Source organism: Staurois parvus, unplaced genomic scaffold, assembly GCF_062004578.1.
Source record: "Staurois parvus isolate SC_StPar_1 unplaced genomic scaffold, SC_StPar_1.0 ptg000082l, whole genome shotgun sequence".
NCBI classification, from domain to species: domain Eukaryota; kingdom Metazoa; phylum Chordata; class Amphibia; order Anura; family Ranidae; genus Staurois; species Staurois parvus.
The window spans coordinates 2999701-3023875 of record NW_028317878.1 but is presented as its reverse complement, the minus strand read 5'-3'; the positions used below and the strand labels follow the sequence as shown (position 1 = coordinate 3023875).

Here is a 24175-nt window from a genome sequence, read left to right as displayed (position 1 = left end):
CCTCCAAGGGCATAGATGAGTGGTGGTCATCTTTCCTTCACTCACCTCTATGCCCAGCACCGGGATGGATGATTTCTCAGGTAAAGCTGAAAACTACCAAGCGGCGGGTGGGTGGTGGCTTTTTTTTTCCGGCACCTGTATCGGTGCTTTTTTTTGTTTCGGCCACCAAAATTTTGGTATATTCCTAAATATGAAGAAAAAAAAAATGGGCGTAGGTCCCCCCCAAAATCCATACCAGACCCTTATCCGAGCATACAGCCAGCCGGTCGGGGGGGACACGAGCGAGCACACCCCCGAACCATACCAGGCCACATACTCTCAACATGGGGGGGTACTTTGGGGCAGGGGGTTCTCCCCATGTTGATGGGGACAAGGGCCTCTTCCCCACAACCCTGGCCGGTGGTTGTGGGGGTCTGCGGGCAGGGGGCTAATCAGAATCTGGAATCCCCAAGCCCCCCCAATGTGAATGAGTATGGGGTACATGGTACCGCTACTCATTCACAAAAAAAACAAAAAAGTGCAGTGTGAAAAAAAGACAGGACATGTCCTCTGCAGTAGATCCAACGTCAATCACGATGCCTGCCGCCGCCCCCCAAAAAAAGAATTAAAAGAAAGAAAAAAAAAAAAAAAGCTCCGCTTCCAATGATGGCCCCCGGCTGGCTGTCTGCCTGCTCCGGAGGTTTGACAGTTCTTAAATATGTAAGTGGCAGGGCCACCCAGGGACATCACGCATGTGACCCCCAGCCCATGTGACATCAATGTCACATGGGGCGGGGTCATTTGGGTGATGTCCCCTTTCTACTCATTGTCATTAGTATTATTAGCATGGATTACTATATTAGTGTCACTGGTGATGTCAGTTACCACAAAGTGTCAGTTAGTGTCAGACTGCCCACCGCACTATCACAGTCCTGTCATAAGTCATTGATTGCTGCTATTACTAGCTTATAAAAAATAAAAATTCCAGTATATAAACCATCATTTGTGGACACTATAACTTTCCCGCAGACCAATCAATATACACTTATTGGGTTTTTTTTTTTTTTTACCAAAGACATGTATCAGGATACATTTTGGCCTAAATTTAGGAAAAAATATTTTTATTGGATAATTTTTATAGCAAAAAGTAAAAAAATTTTTTTTCCCCCAAAATGTTGTCTTTTTTTAATTCATAGCGCAAGCAAATACCAACCAAAAGAAAGCTCTATTTGTGTGAAAAAATTAAATACATTTAATTTGGATACAGCGTTACATGACCGCGCAATTGCCGAATAGCAATGAATGACCTGGGGTAAAATGTTTCGGAGGTCATGTGGTTAATATAGGCGTTTCTGTTGGAATTTAGGACGTCAGCAAAAAAATGTGTTCCATCAGAAAATGTTCCATGTTTTGTCAGTAGAAAAAGTCATGTGACAATGACGTCTCCAGCTGCTGAAATGGGAGAGATCTATTACACACGTTTTACTATAGACTTTATCCCTCCGAGGCGCTAACACTGGAGACAGACGATGTAGTTGCGGGTGTAGTGGTCCTCCCGTGTTCCGCTGTCCAGGGCCCCTTGTACAGTTGGCCTGTGTCCTGTGCTCCTCCCAGAATACAATGCCCCCCCCCCCCGTGACTACACACACCAGTCTGGAATGCCCGCAGCGCCCGGCGTCACAGAAATTCCTCCTCTGTCAGCTGACCGGCTCGTGTCCCGGAAGTGACGCCAGCGCCGAGAAGTGGAAAGAAAACAATTGCTGAGGCTGGCACGCGGAAGCAGTCGGGTGTGCTGGAACATCACAGCTCGGCAGACGGGCCGGACCTCCGCTTTCCGGTGTATCCCTCCGGCTTAGTACAGCCGTCCCGGTACGTACTTTTAGGTGTCACGACTTAGGTGGGCGGGACACTGTATGTGTCCAGAGGTGCTTGTGCCCCGTAATAAGCCATGGTGGGCTGAGTGTGGCAGGGGGGGAGGTTCATTAGGTTCTCTGTCGTTTCTCTTTATCCAGAGCCCGTCTGTCCGTTCTGACCGGATCACGGAGGTCACTACAGGCCTCTCTGGCGTAGTTGGGACTGTAGGGGGCGTGTTCTTTCCTGCGTCATTACGAGCCCAGCCCGTTCTGCGCGTGTTGTTTGGAGGGGGCGGGGTTGGTAATGCAGGTGTACCTGCCGTTTAAGTTGGAGGGGGCGGGGCTGTTACAGCAGGTGTTCGGAATCCTTGTCCAAAGTACGTGCTGCCAAAGGTGAAGGGGGCGGGGCAAACACTGTAGGTGTTAGGATTCGTAGTCAGGAGTACCTGCTGCCGAGGGGGCGGGTCTGACACTGTAGGTGTTTTGATTGGTGGGCAGGTGTGCTCTCTGTCTGGACATGGCAGCAGGCTCTGAGTGTTTGCCACATTAACAGATTTATAACTTAGCTGCCTGTACCATAACACTGCCATCTGTGTACACACTGCTCAAAACAATTACGGGAACGCTTTGAAAACACATCAGATCTCAATGGGGAAACATATCATGCTGGATATCTATACTGACATGGACTGGGTAATGTGTTAGGAATGTAAGGATGCCTCAGCATTTGATGGATATGAAAATTATCAACCTACAGAGGACTGAATTCAAAGACACCCTGAAAATCAAAGTGAAAAAAGGAGACAGCAGGGTAGTCCATTTTGCTGAAATTTCATTGCAGCAACTCAAAATGGTACTCAGTAGTTTGTATGGCCCCCATATGCTTGATTGCATGCCTGACAACATTGGGGAATGCTCCTAATGAGACGACGGATGGTGTCCTGGGGTATTTCCTCCCAGATCTGGACCAGGACATCACTGAGCTCCTGGACAGTCTGAGGTGCAACCTGGTGGCCTCGGATAGACCAAAATATGATATCCCAGAGGTGTTCTATTGGATATAGGTCAGGCAAGTGTGGGGGCCATTTCATGGTATCAATTCCTTCATCCTCCAGGAACTGCCTGCATACTCTCGCCACATGAGGCCAGCATTGTCGTGCACCAGGAGGAACCCAGGACCCACTGCACTAGTGTAGGGTCTGACAATGTGTCCAAGGATTTCATTCCGATACCTAATGGCAGTCAGGGTGCCATTGTCTAGTCTGTAGAGGTCTGTGTGTCCCTCCATGGACATGCCTCCCCAGACCCACCACCAAAACTGTCATGCTAAACAATGTTACAGGCAGCATAACGTTCTCCATGGCTTCTCCAGACCCTTTCATGTTTGTCACATGTGCTCAGGGTGAGTCTCGGGCCACCTTAATGAAGTCTGTTTCTGATTGTTTGGTCAGAGACATTCACACCAGCGGCTTGCTGGAGGTCATTTTGTAGGGCTCTGGCAGTGCTCATCCTGTTCCTCCTTGCACAAAGGAGCAGATACCGGTCCTGCTGATGGGTTAAGTACCTCCTACAGCCCTGTCCAGCTCTCCTAGAGTAACTGCCTGTCTCCTGGAATCTCCTCCATGCTCTTGAGACTGTGCTGAGAGACACAGCAAACCTTCTGCCAATGGCACGTATTGATGTGCCATCCTGGAGGAGTTGGACTGCCTGTGCAACCACTGTAGGGTCCAGGTATCACCTCATGCTACCAATAGTGACACTGACCTTAGCCAAATACAAAACTAGTAAAAAAAAAAACAGAAAAGATGAGTAGGGAAAAAAAATGTCAGTGGCCTCCACCTGTAAAGCCATTCCTATTTTGGGGGGTCGTCTCAGTGTTGCCCATCTAGTGCACCTGTTGTTAATCAGTTTGAGCTGCTTTGGTGCTAATGAAATTAACAACCCCCTCTGCTACTTAACTGACTAGATCAATATCGCAGGAGTTTAATTGACTTGATGCTATGCTCTGATTTACAAATGGTTCCTTTAATTGTTTTGAGCAGTGTATTTTAAAGCAGAACTCCAGTTAAAAATGTTGTTTTCCCATGCAGTGGGGTTGTGACTGCACTGCATGGGTTAAATGCTTTTTTTGTCTAGGGGCTCAGGATAAAGCTATACTTGCCTATTCCTCAGATCCTTCGGAAAACCGCACTCCTCCACGTCCAGTGGGGGACTGTTCCTGCTGTCCTCATGTTCAAAGCTGGTTTATGGGCATGATGACATCAGGAACAGCCCATTCACAAGACCGCTAGTGTGTGGGGGTGCAGGAGCAGCGGGGACCGGTCTTGAGCTTGGAGGATCGGTGGATTAGGTAAGTATATCTTTACTTTCTGAGCCCCTAAACAAAAACGAGCTTTTAACCCATGCAAATAAGTTTGCCCGGATTTCTTCTTTAACCACCTCCCGCCTGCCATATAGTAATATGATGGACGCAAGGTGGTTCTCTCGTTCTGGGAGGACGTCATATGACATCCTCCCATTCTCACCGCGCATGCGCGGCTCAGGGAGCGGATCAGACACAGCGGATCACCGATCACGGAAAGAGCCGAAGATGTCGGCTCAGTCATGTGATCAGCTGTGTCCAATCACAGCTGATCACATGTAAACAGGGTAATGCCGGTTATCGGCATTTCTCTCCTCTCAAGCTGTCACGCTGACAGCTCGAGAGGAGAGGAGAGCCGGTAATCAGCTTTCCGCGGAGGGGACATGTACACTGAAAACCCAGAGGTGATTAAATACCACCAAAATAAAGCTCTATCTGTTACAAAAAAATGCTAAAAATTTCATATGAGTACAGTGTTGCATGACCGTGCAATTGTCATTCAAAGTGCGACAGCGCTGAAAGCTGGAAATTGGCCTGGGCAGGAAGGGGATATAAGTGCCCTGTAGGCTAGCGGTTTAAGCTCATCTCATGAAGGGAACTTTCAGCTCTGCCTGGTTTGATGCCAGAACTACCGATTTGGAATGTTTATGTAGTTAAGGTGTACGCCCAGTCGAAATGCCTCTGTTTTTTTTGTTTGAGTGGATAAGGATTAGAAACCTAGTCAGGTTTTTACTGATATCAGGTGCTCCATTGGGGGGATTCCGCTCACTTCCTGTCCTGCTGACAATGTGTAAGGGCTTGTCATGCTGAATGCACAGCTGCCGGTTTGTGTTGGGAGGAAATGCTGCCAATCCCAGCACATCCAACTGTTTACTTCTTTTTTTTTTTTTTTTTTTTTTTAGGACTTTATTGAAATGTCGAAAGTGACTTTGCTTTTAGTTCTCTTGGCTGTAGCATAAAGCAGTGAGCAGTGCAGCAGTTTTTGTCACATCACTGCCCTGCGGCATAACTAGCCTCAGGAAAGAAGGCATCCAGTGCAGTCCCAGTGTACCTGGTATGAATGAGCCTCAAAGCTGAACTGTAGGAATCACACAAAAAATACCCTTGAGGTGAGGCCAGGATTGTAAGAGATAAATGCTTGTTAACCACTTGCCCACTGCCTTATAGTAGAAGTACTGCTAAAAGGCGGCAGGGCTGCGCAAAATCATATATATATATATATATATATGTGATTTGCATTTCTGGGTAAGGGGTGTGCGTGCGCGTTTTGCCCTACCCGCGCCGTCATTGGCAGCTAGGGATATCCATCGGGTCCCGGCCAGGGATTACCTGCTGGCACCCAGCGATCGCCGTCTCTCTCCTGCCAGTAAGGACATGCTACTCTGTATTTTTCTGTGCCAAAGCAGCATTTCTCCCTAGTAAAACAAAGCTTACGTAATTAAAATGAAACTGAATATAAAAACTTGTGAGCAGAATGGATTTTTATTGTAGAAGAGACATACTACAGGGTGTCCCTAAAGTCTGGACACATAGGAAATATCACTATATCTGTATATCCGTGTATAATATAACATTATACAAGCTCACCAGACCTTAACCTTGACTTCTTTTTTTGGGGTATGCTAAAGGAGATATGAACTACCCGGTGAGATGCATCATGGATAAATGTGCTCAAATTTATGGAAATATGGAGTTACTGCATTGGGTTCATGTGGATCTTGCAAAGCGCATGGGACCTTGCATTACAAATGGTGGAAATCACATTGAATATATTATTGATTAATATTCCAATGAAATAAAATTTTGTTGAAGCATTTTCTGAAATTTATTGAAAATATGCATTTTGCCTATGTGTCCAGACTTTAGGGACTCCCTCTTCTACAATAAAGACTTCTTATCTTCTTCCTCACAAGATGTTTTGGAATGTACAATGAGCTGCACATGCACTGCTCAGTGTACATTCTCAGTACACCTTGGTTATGTCATCCTGGCTTGGCCAATCAACATTGCCAAAAAAGCTGGAGAGACGGTCAGCGCCGGCAAGGGAACTTTCAAACTTTGCATTTCTGGTGGAGAGGTGACTGTTAAAGGTCTCAGTTTCACTGTACATGGATCACAATTCTGCTGGTTCAGCAGGAACCAGCCAAACTATGATCCATGTATGGGCATGCTGGTTGTACAGAAGTCGATCTACTGATCAACTTCTGTACAACCATCCTGTTGGGTTTTTCCCAAAACGATTAGTGCCGCCAGTAGCACTGACCAGTGTGTTCTGATGGGGGGGAAGATTCACCATCACCAGACACAATAGCACAGTGGGAGTCACACCTCGAATGTGTGGATGGGGGAATCGGATCTTTTTTTTCATTCAACCTGCTGGTGGAATGAAAAAAAAGTGACTACTGTCTGGCCAGCTTTAGTGGGACATGGTAGTTGCACATTGGAACAGTGGGAGGTCTGCTGTTGCACTTTATTCAACATTCAAGCAGTCAAGGTGGTGGGTGCTTCCAATGACAAAATGAATGGCACACTAAAAAAACCCAAAAACTAGTATAATGTAAAAAGTTACGACTCTCATTTGTTCTATAGACCATGAGGATGTCTTGAAGAAGAGGCTGGTAAGGCCCTGAGACATTGGCAATGACTTTGTGTTGCAGTGTTTTCCCAAATTAAAATGGTGAAGAGAATGTGTAGGAGTTCTGGTGACTTTCTACATTCTCACATTTGGAGGGTCTGACTTCTTTTCAAGTTTATAACACTATACAGAAAGATGCTTATGATCAGATGGCTGGCAAGATGTTGGGGCAACACTGCAGATATCTTTAGTTGCTGATAGGCTGAGGTGGTAGTGTACTATACTGTAAGGAGAGAGAACGGGAATTCAATAAAAGGGGTCCTTTTGTATTGTTATGTTGTCCAGTCTATTGATAGCAGTCCTTCTGAAATAGTAAATGTCACGTATTAGAACAGTGGAAGTGATAAAAAAAAAATGCATATTTGGTTGAGTTGCTGTGCATGTAGGTAGTATGAAAACAAGGAATCATCTGCAGAGAACCTAAAGCAGTGTAACAGTAAATTAGTCAGCCAGAGCCCCGTTCGCCTTGGGCCGCACTTAGCTATTTTATTCTGCACAAAGCACCGGAATAGGACATCAACATTACTTTGCAGATCTGTACATGGAAGCTGTGCTCAAAGCTTGGAGATCAGGAAAGTAATACACTGTCAAGTGCAAAGCAGAGCAAGAGACAGAAACTATTATATTATTAGAAAACTGTTGCCAGGTTTATAAGAGAATGCCAGTAACCGCCCTAGTGTTCCAAAAGACTGCTTTTATGTTAGCAGACTGTCAGAGACCATTAACTCTTTAGTGGAGACTGCTATTGACTGCTGACACATGGATGGATACTGCTAGTGTTGGCTGGCTCCTTGCCAGAGGCTGTTGAGGAAGGTTGGTTCCCTTCCGGAGGATGCCAATGATGGTCAGCGCCTGGCCCATGGTAGCATTCAGGTTATGAGAGATTGTCACTGATAATGATGGTTAAGGCATTGTTGGAGGCTCCTGTCAGGTTATCGGAAACTGTCATTGACCACCCAAGTCATGAGAACGACTGCTTGTACCAGCCGACATAGTGGACCAGTGGCATGTTCTAGACTTCCTTCTTATGTTGATAAAATTCCACTAGATACCATATGGCAAAATGAAGAAAGAAAATAACTTTCAGGATTTATGCTCCACATTATATATTTATTTCAGGTATTTGTATAGCACCGTCGGTTTATGCAGCACTTTACATGTTTGTGTGTGTGTGTGTATATATATATATATATATATATATATATATATATATATATATATATATATATATATATATATATATATATATATATATATATATATATATATTGTGCATTCACATCAGTCCCTTACCCTGAAGGGGCATACAATTTAAAGTTCCTAACTTACATTCATACAGTGCATCCAGAAAGTATTTACAGCGCTTATCTTTTGTCACATTTTTTGTTGTGTTACAGCCTTATTCCAAAATGGATTAAATTCATTTTTTTCCTCAACATTCTACAAATAATACACCATAATGACAACGTGAAAGAAGTTCATTTTGAAGTCTTTACAATTTTTATTAAAAATAAAAAAACGAAAAAAAAACATATGTACATAAATAGTCACAGCCTTTGCTCATTACTTTGTTGAAGCACATTTAGCACCAACTACAGCCTCAAGTCATTTTGAGTATGATGCTACAAGCTTGGCACACCTATTTTTGGGAAATTTCTCCTATTCTTCTTTGCAGTACCTCTCAAGCTCCATCAGGTTGGATGGGGAGTGTCAGTGCACAGCCATTTTCAAATCTCTCCAGAGATGTTCAGTCGGGTTCAAGTCTGGGCTCTGGCTGGGCCACTGTAGGACATTCACAGAGTTGGTCCATAGCCACTCCTTCGTTATGTGGTCTGTGTGCTTAGGGTCGTTGTCCTGTTTGAAAGATGAACCATCGCCCCAGTCTAAGGTCCAGAGTTGTCTGTAACAGGTTTTCATCAAGGATGTCTGTACATTGCTGCATTCATCTTTCCTTCGATCCTGACTAGTCTCCCAGTTCCTGCCACTGAAAAACATCCCCACAGCATGATGCTGCCACCACCATGCTTCACTGTAGGGATGGTATTGGCCAGGTGGTGAGCTGTGCCTGGTTTCCTCCAGACATAAACGCTTGGCATTCAGGCCAAAGAGTTCAATCTTTGTTTCATTAGACCAGAGTGTTTTGTTTCTCATGGTCTGAGAGTCAGGTGCCTTTTGGCAAACTCTAGGCGGGCTGCCATTTGCCTTTTACTGAGGAGTGGCTTCCGTCTGGCCAGTCTACCATACAGGCTTGATTGGTGGAGTGCTGCAGAGATGGTTGTTCTTCTGGAAGGTTCTCCTCTCTCCACAGAGAAACGCTGGAGCTCTTTCAGTGACCATCGGGTACTTGGTTACCTCCCTGGCTAAGGCCTTCTCCCTCGATTACTCATTTTGGCCGGGCAATCTGCTCTAGGAAGATTCCTGGTGGCTCCAAACGTCTTCCATTTATGGATGATGGAAGCCACTGTGCTCATTGGGACCTTCAATGCTGCAGTAATGTTTCTGTACCCTTCCTCAGATCTGTGCCTTGATACAATCCTGTCTCCGGAGGTCTACGGACAATTCCTTGGACTTCATAGCTTGGTTTGTGCTCTGACATGCACTGTTAACTGTGGGACCTTGTATAGACAGGTTAATGCCTTTCCTAATCATGTCCAATCAACTGAATTTTCCACATCAATTTTCCAATCAAGTTGTGGAAACATCTGAAGGATGATCAATGGGAACAGGATGCACCAGAGCTCAATTTTGAGTGTCATGGCAAAGACTGAATACTTATGTACATGTGTTTTTTTCTGGTTTTTATTTTTAATAAATTGCAAGGATTTCAAAATTAACTTCTTTCATGTTGTCATTATGGGGTATTGTTTGTAAAATGTTGAGGGAAACAAATTAATTTAATCCATTTTGGAATAAGGCTGTAACATAACAAAATGTGGCAAAAGTTAAGCACTGTGAATACTTTCTGGATGCACTGTACATACACACACTAGGGCCAATTTAGACTAGGGATGCACCAAAATTTCGGCCACTGAAACATATCAGCCGAAAATAGCTCTATCTGCATTTTGCCGGTAGGAAAAATTTAGCCCGATACACGGGACTGTGTGTACTGCAGATGTGAGGGGAGGGGGATAAAGGCAGGAGAGGAGCAGTGTACACAGTGACTGGCTATCACTATATGTCAGTGCTGGTTTTTAGATGCAATTGCCGGGTTTTTTTTCCTTCGCTTATAGCTCAGAGAATCAGCTGTCACTCTCCCCGAGCTAAAAGAAACAAAAGTTTCTTTTTAGTTTCTTTCCTGAACTAAAAGAAACAATGTTTCCTTTAGCTCCGGGGAAAGTTACAGCTATGGTGAAGAAAATAAAAAGCTGGCAATTGCATTTAAAAACCAGCACTGACGTATTTAGTGACAGCCAGTGAGGGAGCCTCTCTGTATACACTGCTACCTCATTGTATACACTGCTCCCTTCCTGCCCCTTCCTTACACACACTGCCCCCTCTTCCCCCTACCCCTCCCCCCTACAAAAAGGACCTGACACTTACATGCTATTACATAGGGGACTATTGGTCCCCTGTGTGATAGCAATAAAATCATAAGTAAAAAAAAAAATTAAAATATACATGAAAGTAGAAAAATGCAAAAAAAAAAAATTGGAACCTCCCCACCCCCCCATAAGCAGACGGTCCATTCTGAATTTTTGGGATCGGTTTCTGCACCAGAATTTTCATTTCGGTGCACCACTAATTTAGACAGGAACCAATTAACTTACCAGAATGTCTTTGGCGTTTGGAAGAAAACTGGGGTTCCCTGAGGAAACCCATGCAGGCACAGGGAGAACATGCAAACTCCAGGCAGGTGGTCCTGTGGTTGGGATGTGAACCAAGGATCTTAGGACTGGCAGGTGGAAGTGCTAACCATTTAGCCACTGTGTAATCACATGCTTTGAGTAAGACAGCTGGCAGAGGTAACCGATGCACAAAGGCATCTTCTGCTGGAATAATGATTCGGGAAAAGAAGTGTAAACACAAGCACCAACCTATTATATTGTACATTGGTCATGTATAGCTAACAGCTCATTTTGTGTAATCTGTTGGATTAGTTAACCCTTTCAGCAAAGTGGACACGGGGTGTTACTATTACATTTTAAATTAAGAATTACAGTTTGGGTTTTTTTTTTTTGTATTTAAAAGATTACTAATTTTGTGTTGCAGCCTGCCCCAGTGTCTTCTTCTATCTGGTTAACGACTGTAAACAAACACTTAAGTTATAATTAGGCATAATACTGAATCTGTTACATGGTACAGGACACAATCCCTATGGGGCCCTCTGATCTGACAAGGGCAAAATTGTTAATTCTAAAATAGCCATGTTGCTTTTACAAAAGTTCCTGGACTATATTTGTTTATTGCGTTTTAATTTTAGAGGTGATGTAGACCATGGTTTTCAGTGGTGTTTGCTTTTCATTGTGTTGCATTGCATCTTTCTAGATGCAACATGGCCAAGTCAGTTGCATTCTGTTGGTTTCTTTTTTGTATGAATTTCAGTAAGGCACACATTTTAAATGAATAACGGATACAAAGCAAGTGCATGCTGGCCAAAGCAACAGGTTTACTTTAGTGCCCATTAAGATATATGCATGTCCGTAGAGGTACAGTTTAATTTTTTTTTGTAACATTGGCACATGTCAATGCACCTTCCTAATGTGAATTTCCTTTTTATGTTGATATGCCTTTTGATTTGTGTTTTTTGAAACTTTTGAATTTAGAATTTGGAGTGGGATAAGGTTGATAGGGTTAAAGCAGACGGTCAACCTCCCCACTCACTGTCTGTCACCCCTACACCTCCTCTATCAGAATCTGACTTTCTTTTTAAATACCTTTTTCGAGGAACCTTCCCCACTTCCAGTATTCTCACCTAGGCGAAAATGGTTTATGCAGTAGCCCAAAGCCTCCTGAGATACCCACTTGGCCTCCCAACACTTGGAATTGCAGAAAAAAATTGGACAGGTTGTATTTTTGAAAATACACAGTAAACCCTACAAACACTATGGGTACAAACACGATCTTATTTTATGGGAAACCATGATATATGCGTTTTAGTACTTTAAAATGCATGCATTAAAATGGATCAGTTTAGCTCAGCCCTGAATGTAAAAGTATGAATAGTAGACAGGCATAGATAGAATGAGTATGTACGGCAGGGTAAGGGGGCATTGAGGGAAACCTGTGGCCTTGCCTGCAGGAGAAAAGCATTTTTTTTTAAAGCAGCCTCCCCCAAACCTGTCTGAAATTCCAACTCTGTCATCATATACCCAAGCCCCTATATGTAAGGGAGGGCTTTTAACCCCATCTGTGTCCCATTGGGAGATTTCCTTTCACTTTCTGTCCTGTAGAAAAAACAGGAAGTGAGAGGAAATCCCTCCAAAGTGAGGGAGATTTAGAGGAAATGAAGAACAAAGGTCCTAAGGGAACAGGGCCCAAAGGGTCTCAAACAGGTACGATAAAGAAATTTACATCGCAAGGAAATATTACGCCAGAAAGGGCCCAAGGTGCAAGCGCAAAGGGGAAATGGACATTTCTCTGGGAAACAGTCCTAGATTATCAATGGGTATGAATAGTAGCTGTAGCCACCTAACAACAGAGGGCTTGGAAAAAAAAGAATTAGACGGTGAACTACAAGCACCAAATAAAAAGGAGATGATAGAAATGTTTCAAAATTTGGAAAAAATGATAAAGCAAGAAATGACAGTTGTGCGGAATGATCTAGGACACCTGCTATCGAGAGTGGAAGAAACAGAGGAAAAAGTTAAAAACCAGGCCCAAACCATAGATAATCTAGAGAAAAAAATAACTTACTTGGAGAATACCCAGAAAAAATTGCTCTATAGGATGGAAGTTCAAGAAAATAAAGAAAGAAGATGTAACCTTAGAGTTCGAGCAATTCCAGAGCAAGTAAAAGGGGAATCACTATATGACCTAGTTGTAAAAATTCTAAACTCCATAAGAGACAGACCTGAAACAGACGGGATTAAACTGGATGGAGTGTTTAGAATCGGAAAGTTTAATCAAGCTGCGGAGAAGGAAAGATCAAGAGATACAGTGGTCCAGTTCCAAAAATTTGGCGTCAAAGATGAGATATGGAGCAAGATTAAAGGAAGATCATTAATTAAGTATGGAGACTTAAATATCCAAATTTATGCGGACCTAACACCAGAGACCCTATGGAGAAGGAGATCCCTGAGACCCTTGTTGGAACAAATGAGAAAACATAACGTTCAGTATAGATGGGGTACCCCAGCTTGTTTAATTGGCTGGAAAAATGGCGTAACAGCATATATGAGATACCCGGAGGAACTGAGGGATTTCTGTGACAGACTGAAAATGCAAAGAATGGCGATAGTGGGGTGGGAAGAAGAAGAAAAAGAAAGAAGGGTAACAGAAGATACAAGAAAAGAGGACTGGCAGCGGGTCGGGGGGAGGGGAGGCCCGGGGGTGGGGAGGGAGGGGAGGGAAAATTGAGAAAAATATATATATATTTTTTTTCTTTCTTTTCTCTCTCTTCTATCTCTCTCGGCCCCCCAGGCCCCACCTTTGTTGAAATGGTAATCCCTCGGGAGCTTCGGTTGAGGGGGGAAGTAAAGATTTTTGTATTCTCCTGTGGATAGAGAGAGGGGATCTGGGGAGGTCGAAGGAGAGGCTAGCCGGCCATGGGTGGAGCTTACGCCCAAAGCATCAAATCTGTGGTGGAAATAGATCCACAAATGATTTATAGGCAGTATTCAAGCCTAAATATGGGTAGGGGGGAAAAAAAGATCGAGGGATGGGGGGAGGGGGGGGGGATGGGAGTTGGGTTGAAGGGAGGGAGGGGAGGAGGTATTGGGTTAACACTCTGCATGACAGTAGGGATAAAGAGGAAGAGGCAATTTGGAAGAGCGATGGAGCGAACTGGGAAGGATGGAAGAAATACAGTTTATAACCTATAATGTGAACGGGTTGAGTTGTCCAGGGAAGAGATTTAAGTTGTTTAAGGAGTTACATCATAGGGCAACGTAAGTGGTATTTTTACAGGAGACGCACTTTGAGATAGAGGCAAATGTGAAACTGAAATCTAAATACTATCCAATATGGTATTATGCAGACTCTCCAATTAAAAGAGCAAAAGGGGTTGCAATAGGTTTGGCAAAGAATATGAGATTTGAGCTAGAGGACAGAAGAACCGATCCGGAGGGGAGATTTTTATTCTTAAAAGGTAAACTTCAGGGGATTGAGTGTACTTTAGCCAATATATACTGCCCTAATAAAAACCCGGAGATGTATATGAAGGGTCTGTTGAAAAAATTAATGGAATTTAAAAAAGGGCGTTTGATAGTTGCAGGAGACTTAAATTTCTGTATCGACCCACAAAAGGATAATACCTCCTCTGTGCAAAGAGAGGGGAGTAGGTCTCTGAGAGCTTTGAAAAAAGTGATGCATGAATATCAACTAGTGGACATCTGGAGAATAATGCATATGAAAGACAGAGACTATACCTTCTTCTTTAATGCACACGAGATATACTCGAGATTAGATTACATCTTAATAGACCATCAACTTATAGAACATCTGGTTAAAATTGATCTAGAGACAAGAACGTTCTCGGATCATGCCCCGGTCGTAATGAAAATGGGATGGGGAAGAAGGTGGACTGGAGGATTAGGGTGGAGGTTAAATGAGGCTCTTCTTCTGGATGAGGACTTAGCTCAGAAAATCGAGAAAGAGATTAAGGTTTATTTTAAGGAGAACGAAACAGAGGAAGTATCGATAGCTACAGTCTGGGAAAGTCACAAGGTATTTATAAGAGGAATCTTGATTGCGGCAGGAGCAAGGAAGAAAAAAGAAAGAAGAGAGAGGGTCAGTGGGCTTCTAAAAGAAATACTGGACCTGGAGCAGATCCATAAAAAGAAAATAACAAAAGATACAAGACAGAAGTTAATGGATAAAAAAGATGAGCTAGAGAGGTTGATGGATGAGAAGAGAAGAGTATACAACAGGGTTTTAAATGAGAGATATAGATGGGGAGATAGACCAGGAAAATATCTGAGAGCTTTGAATAAAAAGAAAAATAGGAACTATATAGAAAAGATAAAAAGTCCTAAGGGGGAGTTGGCCCACTCAACTAAAGAGATTATTAAAGTGTTTACGGAGTATTACAGAAAGCTATATAATATTAGTCCCCAAGGTCCTCTAAAAGAAGCTCAAGAGGGAATCAATGAAAAAAAGATGATATATTTAAAAAACGCGGGATTACCAAAACTAAGTGAAGCACAGTTGAACTCCTTGGACATGGAAATTTCCCAGGAAGAAATTAAAACAGCATTAAGAAGCACAGTGGGGGGGGGGGGGGGGAAGCCCAGACCCGGATGGCTATACAGTTAAGTACTATAAGAAATTTAGTGAAGTGCTGTTACCCAGGCTGGAAAAGTATATGAATGCTCTGGGAGGTGGGATGGAGGTGAGGAGAGAATCTTTACAGGCCCATGTAGTACTTATTCATAAGGAGGGAAAAGACCCATCTCAGTGTTCCAGCTATAGACCTATTTCATTATTGAACACAGATACCAAACTGTATGCAAAGGTTTTAGCAAACAGGTTGAAAGATCTAATGCCTGAATGGATCCATGGAGATCAGGTGGGCTTCGTACCTGGGAGAGAGGGTAGAGATAATGGCTTGAGAACCCTGATGCTTATTCAGAAAAGTAGAGGAGGGAAAGCCCCGGTGGTGCTCTTGTCAATTGATGCAGAGAAGGCATTTGATAGAGTCGACTGGGGCTTTATGATGGACAACTTAAAAGTGCTGGGGATAGGTGATAGAATGCGTGAGTGGATAAGTAAAGTAAAGTAAAGGGAGCCTACTGCAATCATCACGGTAAATGGGGAGAGATCAGAACCCATTGGAATGTCTAATGGAACAAGACAGGGTTGCCCACTGTCCCCTTTATTATATGTGTTGTCACTCGAACCTCTGTTGTCAATAATAAGGAACAGTGGAGCGGTAAAGGGAATTCAGATAGAAACTATAGAACATAAAGTAGCGGCTTTTGCGGACGACTTATTGTTCTATGTGGGGAATCCCCGAATAACTCTCCCAAATATAATGAAGATTCTGAAGGAGTACGGTGAACTATCAAATCTAAAAATTAATCCAACGAAAACAGAGATCTTGAATATTAATATATCAAAGAATGAAAAAGAAAAACTACAAAAAGAATTCCCCTTTATATGGAGAGAAAAAGAGATAAAATACCTAGGAATAAAACTCACTGCCTCATCTAAGCATTTGTATAGATTAAACTATATTTCTTTGATAAACGAGATCAGGGAAGATTTAAAAAGACTAGAAGGAGGAAACCCATCCTGGATAGGACGTATAAACCTAGTCAAAATGGTAAGTATGCCAAAAATATTGTATAGATTTCAAATGGTACCAATTAAAATCCCAGAGGCCTTCTTTAAGATAATAAAAAAAATGATAACAAGATACATATGGAAGAATAAAAAACCTAGAATAGCATATGAAACATTGAGTAGGACTAAAGAGAAAGGGGGATTGGGTCTACCAGATGTCAAGAGATACTATAAAGCAGTGGTTTTAGCAAGAATATATGACTGGACATTTAACCATAAGGGGAAAAGTTGGGTAACAATTGAAAATGATCTTAGTGGAATTAGATTGAGTCAGATGATATGGGTTCCAGCACAGTTTAGAGGAATTAAAGAAAGCACAAGTATTTACACTTTAAATGTTTTAAGGGTATGGGACAATTTACACAAAAACATGAAATGGGAATTTAATTCTATACTAATGCCTCTCACAAACACTGAGTACTTTCCCCCGGGAAAGGATAAGATATCAGGGAGATGGTTTAGAAAGGAGGATACCCAACTGAGAGATGTTCTGGTGGAGGGGGAATTGAGATCACTTAAAGAATTAATAGAGAAGAAGGGAGATATCTTTATTAGAATAGATGAGTGGAAATATCATCAATTGAAATGTTTTATTGGAAACCTCCCGAAACCCCTGAGATTAAAACAGGAGTGGAATATGTTTGAAAGGCTGTTAGAAACACGAAGGGATGGGAAGCACGGTATTTCAAAAACCTATAGAATACTCACAGAATTAGACACAAACACAAAGTTAAGTTTTATAACAAAATGGGAAAGGGACATGGAAGTTGGGTTTGACGAGGACAAACAGAGAAAGATGTTTAGATTGATACACGAAAATGTTAGTATGAGAGAGGTTGAGATTAATTATAAGTGTGTGACACGATGGCACATTACACCGAGTGTTGAGCACAAAATGAATGGGGAAAATTCAAAAATGTGTTGGAGAGGATGTGGAGAGATAGGCACGGTGTTTCACATATGGTGGGAATGTCCAAAAATCCAGATTTTTTGGAAGGTAATAGTTAAATTGATTGAAGAAATAACTGAAATTGACATAGGGTTAGACCCAACGATGTGCCTCCTACATAATGTGGAGACATCTGTAAATAAATACAAAAACTCAGGCGTCTGGTACTTCTTAAATGCGGCGAAAGGGTTGATACCCAAGTTTTGGCAGAAAACTGAGGTACCGAAGGAGGAAGACTGGATTAATAGAGTAAACCAGATAGGTAGAATGGAAAGATCATACCATATGCAGGAAGATAGCATGGGAGTTTATAATATGAGATGGGAAAAGTGGGAAAAAGCAGGATTGAAAGAGAAATATAGGAAACTATGAACTAGGATGTTAGCTAAAAATTAATAAGCCTTGAGAGATTAGAATGGGTTAGAGTATGCAGAGGGGGAGGAGGGGTGGGAAGGGTCGGGGTGGAATGGGAAAGAAAAGAGTTTTTAGAAGGGGAAATGTAGAAATGTTATAAATGTCTATTTATATGTGAATTGTTTCCCTTTTTGGGTATTTGTATTAATATGAAAAATTTAATAAATATTTAAATTAAAAAAAAAAAAAAAAAAAAAAGTATACACACCCCTGTTAAATTGTTAGGTTTCTGTGAAGTAAAAAAATGAGACAAAGATAAATAATTTCAGATCTTTTTCCACCTTTAATGTAACCTATAAACTGTACAACTCAGTTGAACAACAAACTGAAATGTTTTAGGTGGAGGGAAGTAAAAATAAAAAACTAAAATAATATGGTTGCAGAAGTGTGCACACCCTTAAACTAATACTTTGTTGAAGCACCTTTTGATTTTATTCCAGCACTCAGTCTTTTTGGGTATGAGTCTATCAGCATGGCACATCTTGACTTGGCAATATTTGCCCAAACTTCCATGCAAACACACTCCAAATCTGTCAGATAGCGAGGTCATCTCCTGTGCACAGCCCTCTTCAGATCACCCCACAGATTTTCGATCGGATTCAGGTCTGGGCTCTGGCTGGGCCATTCCAAAACCTTTAATCTTCTTGGGAAGCCATTCACTTGTTGATTTGGATGTATGCTTTGGGTCGTTGTCATGCTGAAAGATGAAGTTCCTCTTCATGTTCAACTTTCTAACAGAAGCCTGAAGGTTTTGTACCAATATTGACTGGTGCTTGGAACTGTTCATAATTCCCTCTACCTTGACTAAGGCCCCAGTTCCATCTGAAGAAAAACAGCCCCAAAGCATGATGCTGCCACCACCATGCTTCACTGTGGGTATGATGTTCCTTTGGTGATGTGCAGTGTTGTTTTTGCGCCAAACATATCTTTTGGAATTATGGTTAAAAAGTTCTACCTTGGTTTCATCAGACCAGAACACATTTCCCTACATGAAATAAATAAAAATAAGGTGTCCCATACACCTAGAGTCCAAATAAAGTCCAAATTAAAATCCAAAATATTCTTGCAGGTGATTTCACAATAAATCTTTATCCCCGAATAAGATTGATGGTATACTCCAGAAGATCTTCATATACCTCAAAGAAAAAATCTAAACATAGTGTATTATCCCAGGTATTATAATAAAGTACCACACGTGTCACATGCAGACAAACTAAGGTGCCACAGCAATCGTGAAATATCAGGACTCCAACAACTCAATTAGTAACTCCACTGCACACAATATAAAAAGTGCATAATTACCCTAACATTGATAAAATCAGCATAGGATCCATAATAAAGATGAGATTGCCTCCAAACATTGTTCTACCATCTTCTCCAAACACTTCCCATAGACCTCCTCTGCTGCCACGTCCACCGTTCCACATTGGTGGATGTGGCAGCAGAGGAGGTCTATGGGAAGTGTTTGGAGAAGATGGTAGAACAATGTTTGGAGGCAATCTCATCTTTATTATGGATCCTATGCTGATTTTATCAATGTTAGGGTAATTATGCACTTTTTATATTGTGTGCAGTGGAGTTACTAATTGAGTTGTTGGAGTCCTGATATTTCACGATTGCTGTGGCACCTTAGTTTGTCTGCATGTGACACGTGTGGTACTTTATTATAATACCTGGGATAATACACTATGTTTAGATTTTTTCTTTGAGGTATATGAAGATCTTCTGGAGTATACCATCAATCTTATTCGGGGATAAAGATTTATTTTGAAATCACCTGCAAGAATTTTTTGGGTTTTAATTTGGACTTTATTTGGACTCTAGGTGTATGGGACACTTTATTTTTATTTATTTCAGTCAAGTTTGCTTATTATTATTTTATTTACTTATGTACTTCAGGGGAAGGAATGTTAAGTGACTTGTTGGGGTTTTGGTAGAGGGAGTTGAGTGCTGTTTTTGTTGTACATTTCCCTACATGCTTTTGGGAGACTTCAAATGTGTTTTGCTAAATTTAGCCGTGCTTGGTTGTTTTTCTTCGTAAGAAGGCTTCGGTCTTTCCACTCTACCCCATAGGCCAGACATATGAAGAATGTACCATACAGCCAGTACTTGCCAGATATTCCTGCAGCTTCTTTAGTGTTGCGGTAGGCCTCTTTGCAGCCTTCCACACCAGTTTTCTTCTCGTCTTTTCATCAATTTTGGAGGGACGTCCAGTTCTTGGTAATGTCACTGTTGCGCCATATTTTCTCCACTTGATAATGACTGTCTTCACTGTGTTCCATGGTATATCTAATGCCTTGGAAATCCTTTTGTACCCTTCTCCTGACTAAATACCTTTTAACAATGAGATCCCTCTGATGCTTTGGATGCTCTCTGCGGACCATGGCTTTTGCTGTAGGATGCGACTAAGAAAATGTCAGGAATCACCTACTAGAAGAGCTGAACTTTATTTGGGGTTAATCAGAGGCACTGTAAATGGTGGCAGGTGTGTACTGACTCCTATTTAACAGGATTTTGAATGTGACTGCTAAATTCTGAACACAGCTATATCCCCAGTTATAAGAGGGTGTGCACACTTATGAAACCACATTATTTTAGTTTTTTATATTTACTCCCCGACCTAAAAGATTTCAGTTTGTTGTTCAACTGAGTTGTACAGTTTATAGGTAACATTAAAGGTGGAAAAAGTTCTGAAATGATTTATCTTTGTCTAATTTTTTTTATATCATAGAAACCTGACAGGGTTGTGTAGACTTTTTATATCCACTGTATATATGTATTATGTATTATTTACCACTGCTTAACAAACTGACAGCTGTGTGTTTTACTGATTTCTTGTTACTGTAATCTCTCTATACATCGTGAGATTACAGCAACAGCTGGTTTCCAAAGTTCAAAGTGTTTGTAGATCGCTTCTTTCCTCTTTTTGTACATTTATTAATCAGAGATTTTTCTCATTTCAGTTCTCTGCAGTTCTCAGAGAAAAATCATCTCCTCTGTCCCCCCTATTTATGTAGCAGAGAACATTTGTTCTCAGTAAAGAAGAGAGGAGATGTTTTTTCCTCTGAGAACAACTGAAATCTCTGTAGAAGGGGGAGGGCTGCCTGTGATCTGAGATAATTGTGTGATTACAGATTACACCTGAGTGTAATTATGAAACCAAAGTTCAAAAAACCATGCAGTGACATGAAAATAAAAAGCACTGACCACTGGTACATTTTTATGCACATTTTGGCACATGTAGTTTCAGTGTGCTTTTTTTCTGCATGCAAAACGCACAAAGTAGGTTATATGGTTGTCAATGTTATAGTTCACATCAGTGCTCACAGTTTCAGTGCACTCTGGTTGCAGGAAAAAAAAAAAAGAACATGTTGCATTTTTTCTGCACAGAACTGTACTGGTTTGCGGTAAAATGCATAAAAAATGCACCACAACACACTGGATCACACCAGAATGCATGAAAAACGCACTGGAACGCACATGTCCCTATTTAAATTGAAGAAAAAGAGTGGGGAAAATATGAACTGTAATGCATAAAAAACGCACTGGAACGCATCAGAAACCATCAAAAACGCACCAGAACACGTCAAAAACACGCATGTGGAAACACATCTGGAATGCATCTGGACTGCGTTTCTATAGTGTGAACCAGCCCTAAATGTGTATTTTGGGTCCTTTTTTTTATTGCGCATTTTAGCACTTTTTACATGCATTTTGACGCTTTTTAACTTGCTGTAACCTCTCTAGCGGTCTGATTATGTCAGTCTTTCTATGCTCAAAGCAGTACATTGTTTTCAATGGAAATATGTTGTTTTTTTTATTGTAGGCCTGTAATTCTTAGGATTAACTCACTGAAATCTGTCCGAACAAGAGTCTAAACATCCCGGGTATGATAAAATTTGAAACACTAAATCATAAATTATAATAAAATAAAAAATAATAATATAATAATAAATTTAATTCAATAATGTGATCAAACCAAAAACACTGAAATTTGAAATAGAGCGCCAAGTTCGCACATCACTGAGCTTAGTCGCAGAATCGTTTTCAGTGTCTGATGACAAATTTCCCCACGAATCATTATCACTCAATTCTGCAAGTGGTTCTAATTTACTATCGCTGTTCTCTAGCTGGTTTAAAACAACTTTTGACCTAAAGGGACGCTTTTTGGACTCCATGGACGTTTCTCGATTTCCAGGCAGAAAGAACAGTAAAAATGCAGGCAGGGCACAGGACAAAGCACTCGGGACAAAATGTATGTGAAATGGTTTGATACAGTAATGTTATACTATCAGATTTTAGTGTATTGAGTGAATGTCAAATTTTTACATTTTTTTAAATTCCCGCCGGTTCCGTCCCCCGTATGTGCCGATTCTCGCAGGGAACAGAAGACGGATGCTGGCTTTGGCCGGAGGACATGGCCGGGGATGCTGCAGGGGGGACATCGCGGGAGCGCAGGATAAGGTAAGTGCTCGAGGGATCCCAGAGCAATGCTGCAGTGTATTCCCGAGTGTAGCTTGGGGTTGCTGCTTCTGGTACTGAAAGTTACAGCCAGGGAGGTTAACATGCATTTTGCCATGGGATTTTTTAATGTGCATTTTAGCGCTTTTCTAAACACACATTGAGGCTCTTTTAAGCACATTTTGGCACAGGCTATTTTAATATGCTTTTTTGTGTGGTTTGTAACGCACATTTTGCCACTTTTCTTAGCACGTATTTTGGCACTTTTTTAAAGTGCATTTTGATTTGGTTTTCATGTATATTTTGGCAAACAGCCCATCTGCTAGCCACTTTTGGGTGCCATTAATAAATAATTTCCAGAACACAGACAAAAATGCAGTTAAAAAATTTGCCAAAATACATGTTAAATAAGCACCAAAATGCACATAAAAATTTCAACTCACATTTGAAAAAATGTGTTGAAAAAAGCAGCAAAATGTTTGTTAAAAAAGTACACCAAAATGTGCATTAAAAAGGCCCAAAAAAGCCTAACTGAACCTTTTTTGGGCATGGAGTGTTTCTTGAATGCGAATTATGGTGTGCTAACTGCATTTGGGGTGCCATTAACAACGAATGTTACCCAAAAGCGCACTGTGTATTTTAAGACAATTTTAGCACAATTTGGAATTGGAGCAAGAGTTGTGCAATTCTGCCAACAATTCTGCATTGCTTCTAGTGTATTGTTGTTTATAACGCATTCACACCTAACTATACTGTGTGTGTATATGTGTGTGTATACTATATAGGTGCATAATTTATGTCAATGTTTAACCCCGCTGGTTCTGATATTAGGAAGAAAGAAACCTTCCTCACATCACAGCAGCTTCTCACCCATATTCTCCACCTCTGGGCTGGAGAATCTGGGATGGAGATATTTTAACCTCTTTCCATCCAGCCCATGTACATAAGCGGCCAGATGGGAGCAGTGCAGGAGCAGGTTGCCGTTTTTAAAGGGGCCCACATTCACAGCCTGTGCACGCTCCCTGACAGTGTGTAGCAACACGTTCTGTTGCCCGCTGTGTCCGGAGAACACAGCGGAACACCGATCCCTGTACAGGACCTCTGTGTGAGCTCCCGATCATGTGATCACATGAATAGTAGTAAGCAAGATGTCACTTCCTGACATCATTGCTTACTACTTGTGAAATCTGTGAATGATCACAGAGGTCACATGGTACAAGACTATTCACAACAGCCTTGTACCATGTGACAAGCTGCGACCAATCACAGCTTTCACAGTATTTCACAATGGCTGCAAGAATGCAGCCAGAGAGAAGGAGAAATGATTTCTTTTACAGCCTTTGTGGGGGGGTGATGAAGATTTTTTTTTTTTGTTTTACACTGACTGCTTTTACACCCATAAGTAGTACAGGGTCACTATGGTGACCCTGTACTGCTAGGGTGAAAACATGTTAAAAAAAACAAAAACAAAACATAAATAATATAAAAAAAATAAAAATGTAAAATTTTTTTTAGAAAAATTATAATTTTTGGTTATGAAGTTTAAATTTGGGTTATTTTTTTTACTAAGAAGATAATTGAATACATTTTGGGCAAGATTTTTGAAGAAATTTTTTTCAAAATGTTTGGACTTTTTCATTTATATAGCAAAAAAAATAAAAATCCCAGTGGTGAATAAATACCACCAAAATAAAGTTTTATCGGTCTAAAAAAAAATGCTAAAAAATTAATATGGGTAAAGTGTTGCATGACCGCAAATTGTGATGGCACTGAAAGCTGAAAATTGGCCTGGATAGGAAGGGGGTGAAAGTGTGCAGACTTGAAGCAGTTAAAGAGATGGCCAGTGAAATCTTCAGCTCTCACCTTCATAAACTGACCATCTCTGTAAAAGCTAATGACAGAAGGGTGCGTCCTGTGATGAGAAGTGAAGAAAATGTTCTCTATTTCTCACCTCAGCTTCATAAACTGGCACACTTGAGAGATCACCTGTGATCATCAGGATCTCGGCTTTTCTCTCTTTCATAAATGGACACCGTAGATCCTAAGGAGAAGCGATCTATACTGCTTCATAAACAGGC

The 24175-nt window shown here is 41.4% G+C and overlaps 1 protein-coding gene across 2 annotated transcripts in view; it reads left to right on the top strand.

The window, feature by feature from the left end:
- Positions 1-1686: 1686 nt before the first annotated feature.
- The window catches only part of TAX1BP1 (Tax1 binding protein 1), a 170257-nt gene continuing 147768 nt past the window's right edge, over positions 1687-24175 (top strand). The window contains exon 1 of one of the 2 annotated variants that reach the window (XM_089669889.1): positions 1687-1848. The gene's annotated coding sequence lies outside the window, so the exon portion shown is untranslated. The remainder of the gene's footprint in view (positions 1849-24175) is intronic. The other variant, XM_089669888.1, reaches the window with a different exon arrangement.